At 37.7% G+C, this 18,339-nt stretch overlaps 1 long non-coding RNA gene across 2 annotated transcripts in view; it reads left to right on the plus strand.

The window, feature by feature from the left end:
• Positions 1 to 501: 501 nt before the first annotated feature.
• The window catches only part of LOC131839257 (uncharacterized), a 123,503-nt gene continuing 105,665 nt past the window's right edge, over positions 502 to 18,339 (plus strand). Inside the window, exons 1-3 of one of the 2 annotated variants that reach the window (XR_009356887.1) lie at positions 503 to 1,217; positions 1,958 to 2,121; positions 15,002 to 17,705. This is a non-coding gene — a long non-coding RNA (uncharacterized LOC131839257). Of the gene's footprint in view, positions 1,218 to 1,957; positions 2,122 to 15,001; positions 17,706 to 18,339 lie in introns of those variants that run through there. The other variant, XR_009356888.1, reaches the window with a different exon arrangement.

Genomic DNA, 18,339 nt, shown 5'->3' on the forward strand with positions numbered 1-18,339 from the left:
TAAAGCTGACAATGCTTTGAATAAATGGCGGGGCAGAGAACCCACAGAATTCGTGCTAAGGATAAATAATACACAAATGCTCAGGAAATGACAGCTCCTTTCTCCCTGTTAATAGCTGTATTTTACTTAAGCGTATCCTCAGAGCGAGGCCTTACTCTAGCTTCCGTGCCAGCTAAGTCCCTGCTACCCAGCCGCCTCTGCTTCCTTTCTCCTAGGTTTCACATTCCTCCCGTTTAAGACGACCCCTTGCTCGGTTTTCAGTGAATGTCCCCGGCCTTCCACAAAACGTATTTCGTGGTAGGACTGGTTCATTGCTGAGTAACAACAATCATCATTACCTCAGGCAGTTTCTGAAGGACAGGAAGCCGAGAGGCTCTTAACGGTTCTCACACAGAGTCTCAAACAACTGGGTGGGGCTGCGGGGTATTTCGAAGGCTGCGGGTGGGGGGGGGGGGCGGGGAGTGGAGGTCGTAAAACAGCACAGGCGAGTCCTGCGCTCCCAAGGCCGAGCGCTCCTCAGAAACCTTCCGGAAATGGAACAGTCGTAAAGCGAAGGGCGTTTCCCCGCCCCTGCCTTCCCGCTTTCTGGAAGTTGGCCTCGCGCCTCAGCGCTTTTAAGACCGAGCTGCGTGGGTCCCTGTTTTCAATGACTGAAAGCAATCTGAAGGGGATTTTTACTTTTGAGGGAAAAAAAGCTGTTACTGTACGACAGCTGGTCTTTCGTTAAGACGAGGTGGCTAAGCTAGGTGCGTGACCCCCGCCAAATTGTGGTTATTGGTTGTTTACTGATTTGCTCACGGTGGGTCTACGGTCGGGCTTCTCCGACCCGAACAGGAAATCCCTAGCTTTGGGTCACATTGTTCTAATTTGAGAACTAAATGGTTTGGAGTTCACAGAACCTAACGGTATTTTTGCTTGGCGGAATTCTACCGGGTCTGCGGTGAAGCTAAGATTGTCCTCGTGGATCCACTTTGCGCGCATTCCAGCGGCTGAAAATGTGCCTAGCAGGTGCAGGACTCTGCCCTCTAGTCGGACAGGGACAGCCTGGGCCTGCACCATATTCGAAGTTGATTTTAACAGGTCCTTCATCAGCTATGGGAAGACTAAGCAGCCGTGATGCCGGTCGCTTTGTTTGCTTTTCCAAGTCCACTCATCAGTGTAGAAGACTGACCTGCTTGCACTGGATCAGCAGGCTCCCTTGACCACAGGCTTCTCACGTAAGCTCTGGCTGATTGGAAGTGCTGGGAGGGGGTTGGAAAGACCAGAAGATCGTGAGGTTGAGGTATTTATCCAGATCAGATCACAGCATTAGCTACCTCGAATGCCTGAGGTCCTCTCAGCTCTCCGCCTCAGGTTCCTGAAGCCACGCCCTCCCCCTGCCCATTCATGCTTAGGAGAAGGGACTTCCATGTTTATTAACTCCAGGTACCTGATTATTACTTTTTCCCCCCAAACCCTGCCCACAACTTTTTAAGCAGTCCTCTATTAAAGTCTTCTCCATACCCAGTTTAAATGTGTCACCTAACTACCATGAAGTGGCTGGTTTTAAACAGCTTAGCCTCCCAGGCTTCCTGCAGGTGTACATTAACTGTATAGTCATGAGTAATTAAAAATAATTGACTATTGAATTACCTAGTTGTTAGCTGAATGAAACTTAGTGACTGGCAGCAGTTTTCATTTCTAGATCTATGTGAATAATCATTCATTGCCAAAAGCTTCAAGACCTGAATATTAACTAATTGAGGGTCATCAATATTAAACCCCAGTAAAATGCTTCATGATGTAAAATAATGTTAAAAAATTAAGTATTAAATATTGTATTAAGTGCTGTGTGACAAGCATTGCATCAACTGACTTACATTTTTTTATAATTCCTACAAATTTATTTTTACAAAATTTTTATTATTTTAGTCTTCACAACTGTTGTGTGAGATATGTTATTTTTGCCATATGTCAGGTATGGAGACAGGCTTAAGGAGAACAAGTACCTTGCCCCCAGTTCCATGTAGACAGCTACTGATGGAGCTGGTATTCAAACCCAAGCCATCACAATCCAGAGTCTACATGCTACTCAATTTCCTCCTTAATTGATGAGAAGGTAACTAAGAAAAAACGACAAAGGTATGTCTTAATTTAAATGAAAACTATTTGCTAATTTTTGTATGGTCTAAATGGGCTCTTTTGAATTATAAGTTTCAACTGCTTGTAAAACTTCTGTTCGTTCCAAGCTTGTTAGTTGGTTTTGTGCAATAAAGGGAGCCAGAGCAGTTGTGAATTTCAAGTGTGGGTCGTAAGTACAAATAATTCTGAATTCACCAAATACACACACACACACACACACACACACACACACACCCTTACACACAGGAATCTAACTAACTCCTACAACTACTCAGCAATTCTTCAACTAGGAAGCAGTTGTCTTGGGTCTTTTTATAAATCTCCTTATAAATAATGGTTGTGTTTACACAACCTGGAATACTGGATTTTACCCTGAATGAGTCATTGCTTTGGAATAATGTAAACAGAGCCAGTGTTAAGGAAGAAGATTTCTTTGTTAGTGAAGCTCTGAGCATTTAAGCAGCTGTTTGATTTCACTTCAGAGGTGTTTGCATTTCATTGACAGATGGAGTAATTTCCAAATGGTTTTCAATCAATATATACTAGACAAGTGGTTGAGAATTCTCTCATTTGGGAAGAAAAAAAAGAAAAAAGAAAAAAGTACAGTTTAACCATGGTGTCTTATTTATTTTTTTAGCATCTGTTATTAAATAACTACCACAAAACCACATGCTGAGATGTGAAATTGTATGGAATGGTCCATATTTAAAGATGTTTATTTTCACGTTATTTGGTAGTTCTGTACTCTTTGTTTTTATTTTTGTTTTCTTGAAGAGGAAGCACTATATGTGTCTAAAGCGTGATTTTTGCCTAAATTTATGCCCATGTTACTCTTGGCTTCTCTAAGAACTGTCAAATTATATTTCTAAGTGTTACATATCATTCATATATTAGCAATAATTCTATGGGTTTTCAATAAAACCCACAAGACATTATTATTTTTATTTTATATAGCAAATATTCACTTGGATTTACCCACATATTAATCATATTCTTTCTTCTTCATTTCTTTTTGCATTCATCTCAGACCATTTTCCTTTTGCCAGAAATACATTTTTTAGAGTTAATTGTCTCAGTTGCTGGGGGAAAATTCTCTTCTTTCTTTTTCTGTTTTTGCTTGAAAACATTTTTATTTCACATGCATTCATGAAACATAATGGATGGCTATAGAATAGTTTGGCAATTTTTTTTCCAGCACTTTTGGGGTATTATCCCACTGTTTATGACTTTCATTCTGGCTATTGATAAGTTAGCTATTAGCCTCATTGATCTGAATGATAGTGGACTCTGTTCTCTGCTGCCAAAATCCCTTTTGGGGATAGAAAGGATTTTACTCTCAGATGTTGAGGGTGCTACCAGCTGACAGCTTGTGGCTCTCAGCCTTACTGGAAATTGCTCTCAACTGAGCAGACCCACCACAATTAAGTTCATGTCCCACTTTTAGAAGCCACCCACATCTGAATATCCCTCTGACCCCTAAACCAGGTGATATGAGACACCGCCAGAGTTAAGTGAGGGCCACAGCAGGAAATGGCTGTGGGACAGGGGGTCTTGCCATTTGGGCCATTTGACTTAGCAGACCCCAAGTTAGTAGATGCATTTAAAAAAAAAAAAAAGGGGGGTACAATGTGAAGTTTAAGGTAAGCCAAAATAGAGGAAGCACCTTTAGAGTTCTGAAACAAGGCAATATCATCAGTAGCAGAAAATCATACATCTTTCCAAACCCACTTAAATGTGCTACTTTGCCCTGGCAAAAACTAAGTTTGTGACTACAGGGCACAAAGTGACCATGAATCCAAAAGTTCCCAGTGGAAGCAGGGTTCTGCCCAACACACTAAACTGGGCAGAGCAAGAAGTGATCAATCATAGCTAAAAATGAAATACTGGGATCAAAGCCAAAGCATGGCCAGAGGTGCAAATGTGAGGCACAAAGAGGTGGGCATTTCACCCATTGTGATCTTATTAGTAACAAGCTGATGGAGAAGGAAGAAAGTTGAGTTTGGTTCACAGAAGGGCTATCTCATGACCTTGAATGTGGGTCACTACATGGGCAGAGCCAAAAATGGACTTTGGCCACAATGCATCCTTATTCGGGGATGGTCCTAAAGATGAAATCTATTAGGTGAAATTCCCCCAGTGGGCAGATATTTCGGCAAGGTACCTGAACTTGTTTATGTGGAAAAAGAAGTGTCCTAATGTTAAATGTGAATGGACTCAACAAATAGTTTAGCTGATTAATCAAACATGTAGAAGAAAAAATATTAGAAAATCAGGGACAACAGTCTGGAGCTGAACTATGTGGATAGGCTTTCAGGCTTAAAGAGAGATCTTTGTACCTGAATTACATCTTTTCACCGCCATACAGTATCTTCCAAGGAGGAGGCACTAAACAACAAATAGAGAAAATAATTTGGCCAGCTGACATTGGTCAGCCTCTGTCATCAGCTATCCCAGTGCTGGCATAATGGGTTTGTAAATGTAGAAAATGGTGGGAGGAAAAGAAGTTATACATGGGCCCACAGTCATGGGTTTCTACTCATCAAGGCTGCTGCTAAATATCCAACCTACCAGCAACATTGACTAATGTGTCCCCTTATAAAGGAATATACCTCAAGGATACCAACAATTCATTAGTGGTATAAGTGACCTCCATTGCACCCCCTCTATCCTGAAAGGAACAAAGATTTATTTTGACTTCATAACACATTCGAGGAGTGAGTTTGACTTATCCACAGGGCTTCAATCAACACCATTGTTTAAGGTCTTAGAGAGTTCCAGTGACCCATATGGATTTCTCATATAACACTGCATCAGAACAAGGAACACACCTTGTGAAAAATACTATGGTATGATGGACAAGTATAGGATCCACATCACCCACAGGCCTAAGAGAGTGATTAAATGCTGAGTAATACAGGGGCTTGAGGGAGGGCTAGGGGCTTGAGGGAGGGCTAGGATCTGAGAAAAGAATGTTCAGTGGGTCCATATTTTGTACCAGAGGGCATGGGTAAGGCTGTGGATATCAGTAGAAAATTCTGGTACATACCTAAGGCCTTGCCAGTGTAGTTTCGACAGATCAAGAACAAAGTTCATGCCAAAAAACCAAGCAGAGGTAGTGGGAAACTGAAAAGGATATGTGGACCAACCACATCTCCCCCAATGTCATGATGTTTCTCACTTCCTGAGATGGAGGGAAACAGTGAGGAGATCCAGGCCCAGAACAGCCCTAGTAGGCAGTTTGACCTTTAAATTGATGAATTTAAATCCTGGATGGAATTAATAAGTTTTAATTACTTGTCACTGTTTAAACCAGAAGAGACCATACTGCTTTTCAGTGGCAAGATTAGGAGGCTTTTCACATCTGCAGAAGTGGGGACAGCAGAGCTAAGTTGAGCTCACGAGCAGAATAGGTAAATTTGCACTTCTGCATGGCTAAGCTGTGATGATTTCAAAACATTCCATGTGTAATCTTACATGTGGGAGCCCCGACAAGCAGCTTTCAGAACTTCCTGAGACCCAGCTCAGGATTAGCCACCATAGTCCGATCTCATCCCTAGGCGAGGGAGAATTTAAACAAGAAAAAAGAGAGAAATCCGTCTCATTTTAAAAATATGAATCCAGGGGCACCTGGGTGGCTCAGTGGGTTAAAGCCTCTGCCTTCAGCTCAGGTCAAGATCCCAGGGTCCTGGGATGGAGCCCCGCGTCAGGCTCTCTGCTTAGCAGGGAGCCTGCTTCCTCCTCTCTCTCTGCCTACCTCTCTGCCTACTTGTGATGTCTGTCAAATAAATAAATAAATAAATCTTTAAAAAAAAAAACACATGAATCCGGTTTTGGTTTTTTTGTTTTTTTCTTTGGTTTTTTTGTCACCACCCAAATGCAATTTAATGATTCACTTACAGGCAGAGACACCTTTACAAAACACTCCAAAAATTCTCCAGAACTCATCCTCATAAGTTACTAGTGGGAATGCAAAATTGTTTAGCCACTGTGGAAGATGGTTTGGCAGTTCCTCAATAAGGTAAACATAGAATTACCCTATAATCTAGCAGTTCCACTCCTAGGTATACCCAAAAGAGTTAAAAACAAATACTTGTACACAAGTATCGTAGCAACACCACTCACAATAGCCTAAAGCTGGAAACAACCCAAATGTCCATCAACAGAAGAGTGGGTGCATTGAATGAGCTATACCCATACAACAGGATATTATTCAGCCACAAAAAGGAGTGAAGTTCTAAAATACACACTACAGGGGCACCTGGGTGGCTCAGTGGGTTAAAGCCTCTGCCTTCTGCTCAGGTCATGATTTCAGGGTCCTGGGATCAAGCCCCGCATTGGGCTCTCTGTTCAGCAGGGAGCCTGCTTCCCCTTCCCCCTCTCTCTGCCTGCCTCTCTGCCTACTTGTGGTCTCTGTCTTGTCTGTCTAATAAGTAAAAGCTTTAAAATACACACTACAATATAGATAAAGCTTAAAAACATGCTAAATGGACAAAAACAGAAACAAAAGGCTACAGATTGTATGATTTCCCTTATTTGAAATATGTCTAGAATAGACAAATCCTTGGATACAGAAACAGATTTGTGGTTTCCAGAGGCTGCAGGAGGGTATAAATAAGGGGTGACTCCTGATGGGTATGGGGAGGAGAGAATATTCTGGAATTAGATAGTGGTGATGGTTACAAAACACCATGGATGTACTCCATGCCCCTGAATTACACACTTTAAAATGATTTAAATTAGAAATTTTGTATGTATACTTTACCACATTAAAAAAAAAAAAAAAAAAAAAACACTCCAGAACTCAATCAGTAGGTATTTTTCTTGTTCTTGCCAAACCATTTTAGGTCTCAAGGAAAGATTTCTGCAGTACTGGCTGAAATGGGTCACCAGTTTCTCCTTGTGGGAGGCAACCCAAGACTGTGACTACACTAAATGAAGCTGGTCAGCTGTTTTACAAGGAAAACACCTGGCACCAAATCCTGGGCTCTCTAAAGAACTGCTAGCTAAGCCTCTTCCCCAGGGTAAATTCAGGGAGAAGCGCTATGAGTCTGAGCTTGCCAGGTTCATGTGGGCCACACCCAGCAGTTAATAAGTTGTTCGGAACTCTACTTGCCCCATCTTAATAACTAGTTCTTTTCCCAGCTTGTAGGTTCCCATAATCATGTGGCCACTCAAATGAGAACAGCGAAAACCACTAACAATTTGGAGACGAGACAGAGTCCAGAAAAGGAAGCAAAGTCATGAAAATATAAATTTAGCTTGAGGTGTTCCACGAACACCAAGCAGAGGCCTAGAATTAGGACTTGTTCTAAATTTCAAAATTGACAAAGTAGTGGCTTCTCTGAAAGCAGAGTCATTTGGGTAAGGAAATCTCTCAAGTTGGCATCTGGATGAGCACAAGGGAATTGACTAAAGATTGCAAAACTTTCAGAATTCCAAACAAAAGATGTTGGTCCATCTGGTGACAACTGGTCAGGACAGTTTGCCATAACATAAACCTGCAAAAACCAACCTGCGGGTAGCAGAGGAAACTGTAGCATCCTCTACCCCAAAATGGTGGTTAAGAGCACTTGTTTTTAAGTTAGGACCAGGCCAAAAAAAAAAAAAAAAAAAAAAGACAAATATTGGAGGAAACAAACAAACAAACATACAAATACTGGAGAAGTAGGCAGGAGCCAGATGATGTCAACCTTGAAGTCTGGGATTTATTCTAAGCCCAATTAAAAGTTATTGCAGAATTTTAAGCAGAAAAGTTTACATAATATATGTTAATAAAAGGTCACTCTCTCTGGTTGTGGTGCAGAGGATAGGCAGGTTGCAGGAATTTGAGGCAAGAATCATTGCCAGGACAGAAGACCAGAGGTTGATAGCTTGGACAAGGGAGTAATAGTAGAGCTCTAGACAGGTGGATGGATTGGGAATGTCTTTAGGGGTAAAATCTATAAAGCATGCTGATAGAATGTGTGGAACGGGAATAGAAAGAGGGGAGTCAAGAGTGACTTCTACATCAAGAGGAAGGCTGTAACACCTGGACATTTTGTTGCACTAGGCAAAGCCAGTGTCCACCCTCTGGGAAATCTAGTATGCATTTGCCCCTTCATTTCTACAAGGTTGTGCTACCAATACAAGGTTAAGTCAATGTGATTTTTTTTTTCTAAATCTTTGCTAATACGAGAAATGAAAATGGTTTCTCTATTATACTTTTTAAATTAATAAGGAGGTAAAACATGTGTTCATATAATTGTTGACAATTGGTGTCTCTTACATTTGTTAATCATCTGTTTTCTTTCTTACTGGTTTGTGAGATTTGACCACCAATCCCTTGGATGCCCTTTGTCTCCCTTAGACCTCCTAAGATTGCCCTCCTCTTATTTCCCTGACAACTCTGGCTCTGTTGCCTCTATTTCTCTATATTCTGCCCTGGCCCCACTTCCACCTCACCAAGCTTCTACTCTCAGTCCTCTTCTTTCTATGATGTTTCTCAATGATCTCTTCTATTTACGTAATTCAGTGATTTCCTCTAAATTAATCGTCCTATAATCTCTATATCCAACCATGATCTCTTTCCAGATGTTCAAGCTGATGGTTCCCACTGTCTACTCTGCATTTTCATCTCTATGTCCAGCAGACAACTTCATTAAAACATGTCTAAATATCACAGGCCCTCATTTCCTCCAGCCAACTTCTTATTTCCTATTTCTATTCATAGTACCAAACTCATCTGAATTTCTCAGACTATCATTTCCCTTATTCATTTCTTCTTCTTCTTTTTTTTTCTAAACAAATATGTATAGAGCGTCTGCTATTTGCCTGGCACTGTGATGGCCCTAAAGATTTGCCCCTTAATTTCTTTTCCTGTATTAATTCTGTTATTATATCTTGTGAATTTTCTCTTTGTGATAATATTTCAAAGTTATTGCCTCCTTTCTTGTTTTTGTTCCTCTTGCTGCCCTCATAATGCCTAGTCTCCCCATCATATGTTTATATCTCATCCATAACAACACCATATTCCTTCCTCCTCTCACCTGAGCAAGATGAATCACCCTAAAACAGAACGCTAATCATCTTACTTCCTCCCTCAAAAACCATCTTCGGTAACACAATTACAAGTAAAGAAATATCCCAACCCTTCAGCCAACATTGATGACCTTAGACCATATCTCTTATTCATCCCTGCTCTCCATCCAGCTATGAAAGCACAAGCATATTTGGCTTTCCTCCAGCTTTTTGTGTCTTACTGCTTTATTAAATATATCTTTTTTATTAAGATATAATTTATATACATTAAAATGAAAAGTATAAAATGAAAACTTGCTCATGCAGTTTGATCAATTTTGACAAATGTCTACACTCATGAAACCCATACCACACAAATCAAGATACAAAATATTTCCAGTACCCAAAAAGTTCCCTTTGCTCCTTTCCAACCAACTCCCACCCCAGCCACAGGCAAATGCTGTTCTGATTTCTATCAACATAGATTAGTTTTGCCTTTTCTTGAATTCTCTATAAATAGAATCATATATAATATACTTTTTTGGGGTCTAGTTTCTTTAGCTAAACATAATGCCTATAGAATTCATCCCTATTTTTTTATGTGTCAATGATTGATTCCTTTTTTATTGCTGAGTAGAATACCACGCTGTGAATATACCACAGTTTGTTTATTCACACTGCTGTTTATGAACATTTGGGCTGTTTTCAGTTTGAGACTCTTATGAATAAAGCTGCTATGAATATTCACTTACAAGTCTCTTTGTGGAAACATGATTTCATTTCTTTTGAATAAAAATCCAGGAAAAGAATTTGGGGTTCTATGATATGCATATGCTTTCTTTAGAAGAGATTTTTACACAGTGTTTCCAAATGGTTTTGTCACTTTACTCTCCCACCATCATGTCTGGGAGTTCTATTTTCTCCACATTCTCTCAGACCTGTTATTGTAAGTCTTTTTAATTTCATCCAATTAATTTCATCTAATTATTGTGAAGTGGTAACTCAGTGTGATTTAATGTGCAATTCCCTGACAGCTCATGATGTTTACCACCTTTTACAATTTGTAGATTTAATTTTGTAAAATACCCTTCAAGTTTTTTTTCCAACTTCATTGGGTTTATGTCATTTTATTGATTTGTAGTTGCTCTTTATATATTCTAAATACACATCTTTTATCAATGTATGTATTTAGAAATATTTTCTTCAATCTGAATTTTACCTTTTTATTTTCTTAGCACACATTATGATTAGCAGAAATTCTTTATTAGACAAAGTCCAATTTTTCATATTTTTCCTTTTAATGGTAATGCTTTGTGGAGTCTCTTTTGTTTTTGTGGCATCTCTTTAAGAAATCTTTGCCTACCTAAGTAAGTATAAATTCTGATGCTTTTTATAGATATTAATGGGATGACTTTAAAAGTTACATAAAAATAGAAAGGATTTAGAATATCAAAAGCTATCTAAAACATGCAAAGCAAAATAATAGGACAAAAACTACCTGATTTCAAAATCTCCTACCAAACAATAGTAATCAACATAGTAAAATGGTATTTATGTAAGGATTGACCAATAGATCAGTGGAAGAGCATGAGATTGTGAAATAGAACCACATGTACAAGATCAGTTGATTTTTGATAAGGAAGCCAAGACAATATAAAGTATATGAGAAACTCTATTCAGCAAGTTGTTCTAAATGACTAGATAAATATATTGAAAAAATAAACATTGCGCCACACACAAAAATTTATTTGCAATGGATCATATGGCTGACGATGAAAACTGAAATTATAAAGCTAGAAAAAAAAACTCACTAAACCTAAAGGTTTCTCCCTCATAATTTCGTTTTGACAGATTACCCATATTTCAAGGCTGAACTCAGATATAACCTTCTTCATGAAGCCTTTTCTTACCACCCCTATAAAAATAAATGCTACCTCATCTTTTAGAGCACTTTCCTTATACCATTTTAAACATTGTATTATGGTCAAGTGTGTACATGTGTGCATATCATAACGATCCTTCATAACCAACCTTCTATAACCATCCTTCATAGCCAGCCTCCCATAATGTGTTCCTTGACCATATCTTGTTCTTCACTGAATGCCCTGGACCATGCAGCAGAGTATTCACCTATAGTAAAACATAAAATGATCTTGAAAATGTAATTCCATACCAAAGTATTAAAGAGAAAAAGAAGGAAAGGAAGAAAAAAAAAAAAAACCCTGCTGATTTCTTGTAGGCTAGGGAGAGGGGCAGTAAGATATAGGTAAAGTAAATTAAATGCAAATGAATTTTAATAAGTGTATAATATATATCTACACAATTAGCAATCACTCTCCAGTGAGGTCATGACTACAAAATTGGATAGGGCCTTGCCATGAGCAACTACAAAGCCCTTATCAAAAAATAATGTAAGCTTTACAAGCTTTTCTTTTGATATAAACTAAGAACTAAGTAACTCTCTGGAGAAATCAATTGGCAATAAATGTGATATTCCCCAAAAGATATCCTGTATACTTCTGTTTATAGAAAAAGCTATGAGCTCAGTATTGTAAATAATTTCATTATCATTCCCATTGTTGCATATTTTCTCTGAAAGATTATTTATATATTTATGTAACTACCAGTTTCATTAAAAATGTTTATTATTTATTAAGTACATATTTATTATTTTATATCTATTACATACATATGTATATGTATTTCTTTAGTAACTCTTCTTGTATTTTCTCAAACAAAAGTCAGACACTAATGTATACACCTTCATGTATCAGTCTCACTTGGAAGGGAGTATGGCTTAGCAAAAGAACAGTTCTGAAGAGCATGACAGGACAGAGAGAGATGATAAAGAATCGAAAGAACTGCTCAGATTTTTAATTTCAGTTGAACAATAAGGGAGCCAATTAAAATCTCAACTTATTTGTGAGACTCAATTAATAGCTGTCTCAATATATTCTCTGAAATCATACCTCTGTTTCAAAGACTGTGGATCATTCCAGTTATGTTGGTATCTTTCTTTTTATATAAAAATATATTTGTGTTTGTAGGTAAAATATTTTTGAATGACTAAGAAAAATAATCTAAGAATGGCTGCAGCCTTATTGTCATGGTACATTTATTTTAAAATACACATGGTCTGTAAAGTACTTAAAAGAATGAAGTGATTACCATCCTGTTATTATTACCATCACTGCTGTTAATAAGATTCTGCAGAAACAATGAAATAGAGGGCTAGGCCATCATTCATACTCCTGATGTGATTTCACAGCCCTCAGCCACCTTCCTGGTCACTCCCTCATCCTCCCCCAGACTTGGTTTCTCCTGGATTTGCAGTGTGTCCTCAAGTCAGCAGGGATAATGAGGAACCAGTATGAGTACTCTTGGTCCTTTTCCTGAGAAGCCTTTGAATATTTGAAGCTTTTCTTTCTCTCTTTAGAGTTCATTTTCTCAGAACAAAATTCCTAATCCCTTTAAGTGGTCTTTATCTGATAGGTTTTTTAGAAATAACACCTCCTGGTTTCCATTTACACATAGTGTAATTTAACTTTTAAAGCAAAATTTTCCTTGCCGTTTATTTACTTTCCATGTTATACATTAATGTATATTCTTCCCATAAAAATTAGTTTAATTTACATAGTTGTCATTTCAGAAACCAAACCAAAGAGATTAAGCATTCCCCTTCAAAAACTCATTGTTTATCCTTGTTATTTTTGATATAAGATTTTCATCTATGTTTTGGTCCTAATACCAGTAAATAAGGAAGAAAATTTAATTGCACTTTCATATGAGAAAATTCAGAAAAATTAGGATAGAAAATACTTCTAAGAGCATCATTTTATAAACATTCTTGTACATATAATGGATTACCATGTAATTCCTTATATATACCCTGGTTGTGTTATCTGAAATACTTCTACTATTTATACTTTTTTTTAATTGAGATAAATAGACATGTAACATTATATTAGTTTCAGATATACAGGATGATTTGATATTTGTATATGTTGTGAAATGAAAGCCATAATTAATTAATGTCCATCACCACACCATTACAAATTTTTTTTCTTGTGATAAGAACCTTTAAGATCTACTGTCTTACCAACTTCAAAAAAAGCCAATACAATAGTGTTAACTATAGTTACCATGCCACACTGTACATTACATCCCCAGGACTTACTTATTTTATAACTGGAAGTTTGTCTCTTTTGACCCCTTTAACTCATTTTGCCCACCTCCCACCCCTCTGCCTTTGGCAACCACCAATCTGTTCTCTGTATCTGTGAGTTTCTGATTCTTATGGATTTATTTTGTTTTGTTTTTTTGTTGGTTAGATTCCCCATATAAGTGAGATCATACATTATTTGTCTTACTCTCACAATTTATACCTTTATTCAAAAAAGTAAACTATGGGACGTCTGGGTGGCTCAGTTGGTTAAGCGTCTGCCTTCAGCTAAGGATATGATCCCAGAGTGCCGGAATGGCAAGCCCTGCTTTGGGCTTCCTGTTAGGTGGGGAGCCTGTTTCTCCCTCTGCCTTCTGCTCCCCTTGCTTGTATTCTCTCTGTCAAATAAATAAATAAAATCTTTAAAACAAAAAACAAAACCCACATATTTAAAAAATTTAAAAAATAAAATAAAACATAAGGAAACTATCCTTTTGCTACTGTTAAAAAACAAATTTTTTTCTGAAAGAAATTCTGAATTTTGAATAGAGCATCTTTGCTAATACATTTCTGTGTCTTTAAATATTTATTTATTCAAAATAACTTTAAGTGACTGAAGATGTATACTCTGAATATGTATACATATTCCTCCCATGGAATTAAATATACCTTCTATATTGATTCATGTCTGCTGTGGCATGTGACTTGTGAAGTCTGGGAGATGGAATGGGGAGAAGGTTTGAAGGCATACATGAAAACTGTGGAAGAATTTCTTAATAACATGAATATGGAAAAAAAGTTTTAAAATTGTTATCTGTCAAGGCACAAACCTTGATTGGATGTCAGTTTCAATGCTCATTTAAATATTTCATACATTTCACATCTCAAGTTACAACAGAGTATGTTTTTAAAACATCACTCAGAGCATGAAGTCATATGACTGAGAAAGCTAATGATTTTATTATTAGTCTCATTGCTCATATATATAATGTTCAATTATTATTTTCTCTTAATGATAAAGAAAAAGAACTTCCTAGGAGCTGAATGAATCTGGCTAAAACTGGGGACATGATGATTTACTCACTTATTCCTAATTCAACGTTCAGTTCATTATTTCAGTTAAGCTATAATGAGAATCTTAGTCCAGGCTGAACACTTCATAGGACCAGATACTAATATGCATTCAATCATAAGACATTATTTTTTAGTCTATTCAGTATATCCCCACCCCAATTTAATGTACAGTTCCCAAGACCTCAGCGTGTCCTATTTCTGCATGCTGAAAATATCTTTAGCCTAATCTTGTATTTTTGCCTGAGTCAGATAATTTATTCTTAAGTATGGCATGCTTCCCTCAAGTTACAAAGGAAAACATTTTTAAAAATAGGTGTAGCAAAAAGGAAAAAAAAAAATTCCACATATCTACAAGTAAGTCAAGGCTATGAATCTCCCAAATGATAAACTAGTTACCTGCTGGGGCATGCTAGGATCTCATTTTTATAATTCATCATATAATTAGCCATGTTCAGTGTCTTTCAGCACTATGTCAGACTATATGTCATGACAAGGATAGTTTAAATTTTATTAAAGTTTGCTTTAGAAAACAGTGTACCTTATAAGTAAAAGAGAATGACTTTATACAATATTAATGAGAGCCAGAAATGGAAAGGGCACTCTGCTAGGCCAACAGTAACCAAAAACATGGCCTTTTTTTTTTTCCAGGAAAGTTACAGTCCAGTGGAAGAATGGGGATGAATATAAATCATTGTGATACAGAGCATGGTCTACGTGGCAAAAGCAATGTCTAAAGAGTTATTAATTTTGACAGGGGTGGGGGTTGAGAAAAGCTTCCCAGAAGGAAGTAACATTGAATTTGGCCTCAGAGGATCAATTAAGCAGAGAGAAGGGAAAGAACCCTGAAGACTGGGATTGGTAATTTCAATAGAGATGCAGAGTCAGGAAAAAGTAAGGCATATTTAGGGGGCAAAATTGTGTATTATGGGTAAAACACATGGAGACTCAGAGCATGAGGGTATTTGAGAAGTTGAAGGGCCTTGAGGAATGAGGGGAGGAATGTAAACTATAATCGATACTTTAAGCAGGGAAATAGCACAGTTACTGACCTATCAGTTTGGGGTCTGGCAAAGACAGTTTTAGTGGCAGTGTTTAGGAACAGTTAGAATTTAGACTGACCTGAAGCAGACAAACCAGTGAGAAGTTGGTTGCAGTGATTTGTTAAAGAGAAAAACTGGATAACCGTGGGCTGCAGCTGAGGAAGTTGCACTGAGAACAGAAGAGGGTAGATGTTTAAGAGACTTTAAAAGTGTTATCAATAGGATTTGGTGACAAATGTCAAAAAAGCGAGAGGGAGGAGGAGCCAAAGACAATCCCCAAGGGTTCTCGCCCCATGGGTTGGATGAAGAGCAGACACAGTCAAAAAGCGAGAGAGAGAGAGAGAGAGAGAGAGAGAGAAAGAAAGAGAGAGAGAGAGTGTGTGTGTGTGTGTGTGTGTGTGTGTGCGCGCGCGTGCGCTCGGAGGGGAGGGAGGGGCAGAAGAAGAGGAACAGAAAGAATTTAATCAGGCTCCACGCCCAGCACAGAGCCCAGCACGGTTCTCAATCTCATGACCCTGAGATCATGACCTGATCCAAAATCAAGAGTCCTACCCTCAACTGACTGAGCCACCCAGGTGCCCCAGCCTAGCCTTCTTTCAAAGCTTAGGTCACATCCGACTACCTATTCCCAGATTTCCTGCACTATACTCCATGCTCGGCCAGAATTCATCACTTCTGTGCTTGCACAAAATGGTTTCTTTACTTCTGCGTTTTGTCATCACTTAAAAGTGATTACTTACATGTTGGTTTCCCCATGGTAGGCAAGTGCCTTGAGACACCATGTTCCACTAGTCTCTGTATTTTCCTTAAAACTCAATATGGTTACTAGCAACAAATAACCTTTACTGTTATTTCCATGTGTGACATTTCTGGATATTGTCCAGAATATCTGGTCCAAAGAGAGGCAGTATAGCAATGATCCTCAAAGTGTGCTGCATATGTTACTGGGGAAATATGGAAAGCAATTTTAAGTATGGAAAGATTTTCCATGGTTTCTGTTTTATATTTATAAAATAGAGTAATAACCCAGAAATAAAAATAGGATGAGTATGAGTTAGTGATATTTGTAAACTATGTAAATTAATCTCAAACATATTATGTTGAAGAAAGAAGCCAAACATGAAAAAAATGTACACCATATAACTTCATTTCTATGAAATTCACAAACAGTAAAAATTAATCTATGTTGCTAGAAATCAGAACAGTGGTTGCCTGTAGAAACAATATTTTACTAGACGGGTGTGCAATTTCTAGAGTCATGGAAATATTTTATATTTTTATTAGGTTATTGATTTTATAGGTTTATATCATTTTTCAAAAGTCATTGTATTGTATCCTTAAGTTTCATATGTTTCATTCCAAGTAAACTTTATCTTGATTAAGGAAACAAAATTCAGGAAAATTCAAATATCATCTTGGTTTAATTGATACCAAGGAGTTTTTCTTATCAATTTTATTAGAGTATGATGATAGCATTATGTAAGAACATGTTCATAATATTTAGAGATATATGCCAAAGTATATATGGGTGACATGATATGATATAGCTATCATAGATTACTTTGAAATAATTCATCAGATATGAAAATGATACAAAAAGAGAAAATTAAAGCAAATGTGTCATAATATTGATAAGTGTGGAATCTGGGTGAGGAGTATGTAGGAGTTCATTTTATTATACTCTCTAATTATGTATATATTTAAATTTTTAAAATAAAAATAGATTTTATAAGAACAACTTACCAAAAATCAAATTACCATGTGGATAATATTAAATTAAACCCTATACTCAATCCAACAGCAAATTCTGTTGCCTCTAACTTGAAAATGTATCCATAATACATCATTTTTCCTCCCTCCCTCACCACAACACACATAATGTTACCTCCCAGGGTCCAACCACCTTCATCTCTCAGCTGTACTGGGTCAATAATCTCCTGACCATTCTTCCTATGTCCAGTTATTCCATGGAGTCTATGGTCCACATTAAATTCAGAAATATTCTCTTTTTTTAAGATTATTATTATTATTTATTTTAGAGAGACAGAGTAAGTGGGGCAAGGGGCAGAGGGAGAGAATCTCAAGCAGACTCCCCACTGAATGTGGAGTCCAATGCAGGACTTCATCCCATGACACATGAGGTCCTGAGCTGAGCTGAAACCAAGAGTTGGATCCTTAACTGACAGAGCCACCCAGGCACCCCAGAACTATGTCTTTTAATACCCAAGTTCTCCGTAATTCTCTATGCTCCATTCACACTGGTTTCCTGGTATCTCCAAAAAAAAAAAAAAAAAAAAAAAAAAAAAAAAAAAAAAAAAACCCAGAAAGTAAAAACAAACAGACAAGATAAGCCAAGACTCAGCCTACTTCAAGGTCTTTGAACTTTTTTTTTTTTTTTTCCCTCTGCATAGAAGCTATTTCCCCAAAGAAACTACAGGTTTCACTTCCTCATCCTCTGCTCAAATGTCACAGGATCAGAGAGGCTTTCTTTGACCTCTCCATACGAACTAGCACCATCTTGCCTATGCTATGTACCTTCCATTCCCCTTTATTTGCTTTATTTTTCTTCTAGTCCTTCATCACTACTTGGCATATTATATACTTTTTCATCTGCCCTCTCTGACTAGAATGCAATCTTCCTGGGGGCAGTTTTATTCACTGGGGCGTCCCTACCACCTTAACTAGTGTAAGGCTCAGAGCAGATACACAATAAATAGTCATTGTTGAAAGAAGAACCAAATGGGCCCCAGTGCCACCTTTGACTTCAAATTTATAAATTTAGCTTAGAACTTTGAACAAAAGGAAGTCCATTCCTCTCCCGTAAAACAATGTCACCTGCCCAGGGGCAGGATGGAGAAACCATGGCAAATTAATTCACCTATGACGTGGCCACAAGATTAGAAGAATAGACAAGATCTCAAACTAAAGAATGGCAGGTCTCATGGG

Source organism: Mustela lutreola, chromosome 8 (genome assembly GCF_030435805.1).
Source record: "Mustela lutreola isolate mMusLut2 chromosome 8, mMusLut2.pri, whole genome shotgun sequence".
NCBI lineage: Eukaryota > Metazoa > Chordata > Mammalia > Carnivora > Mustelidae > Mustela > Mustela lutreola.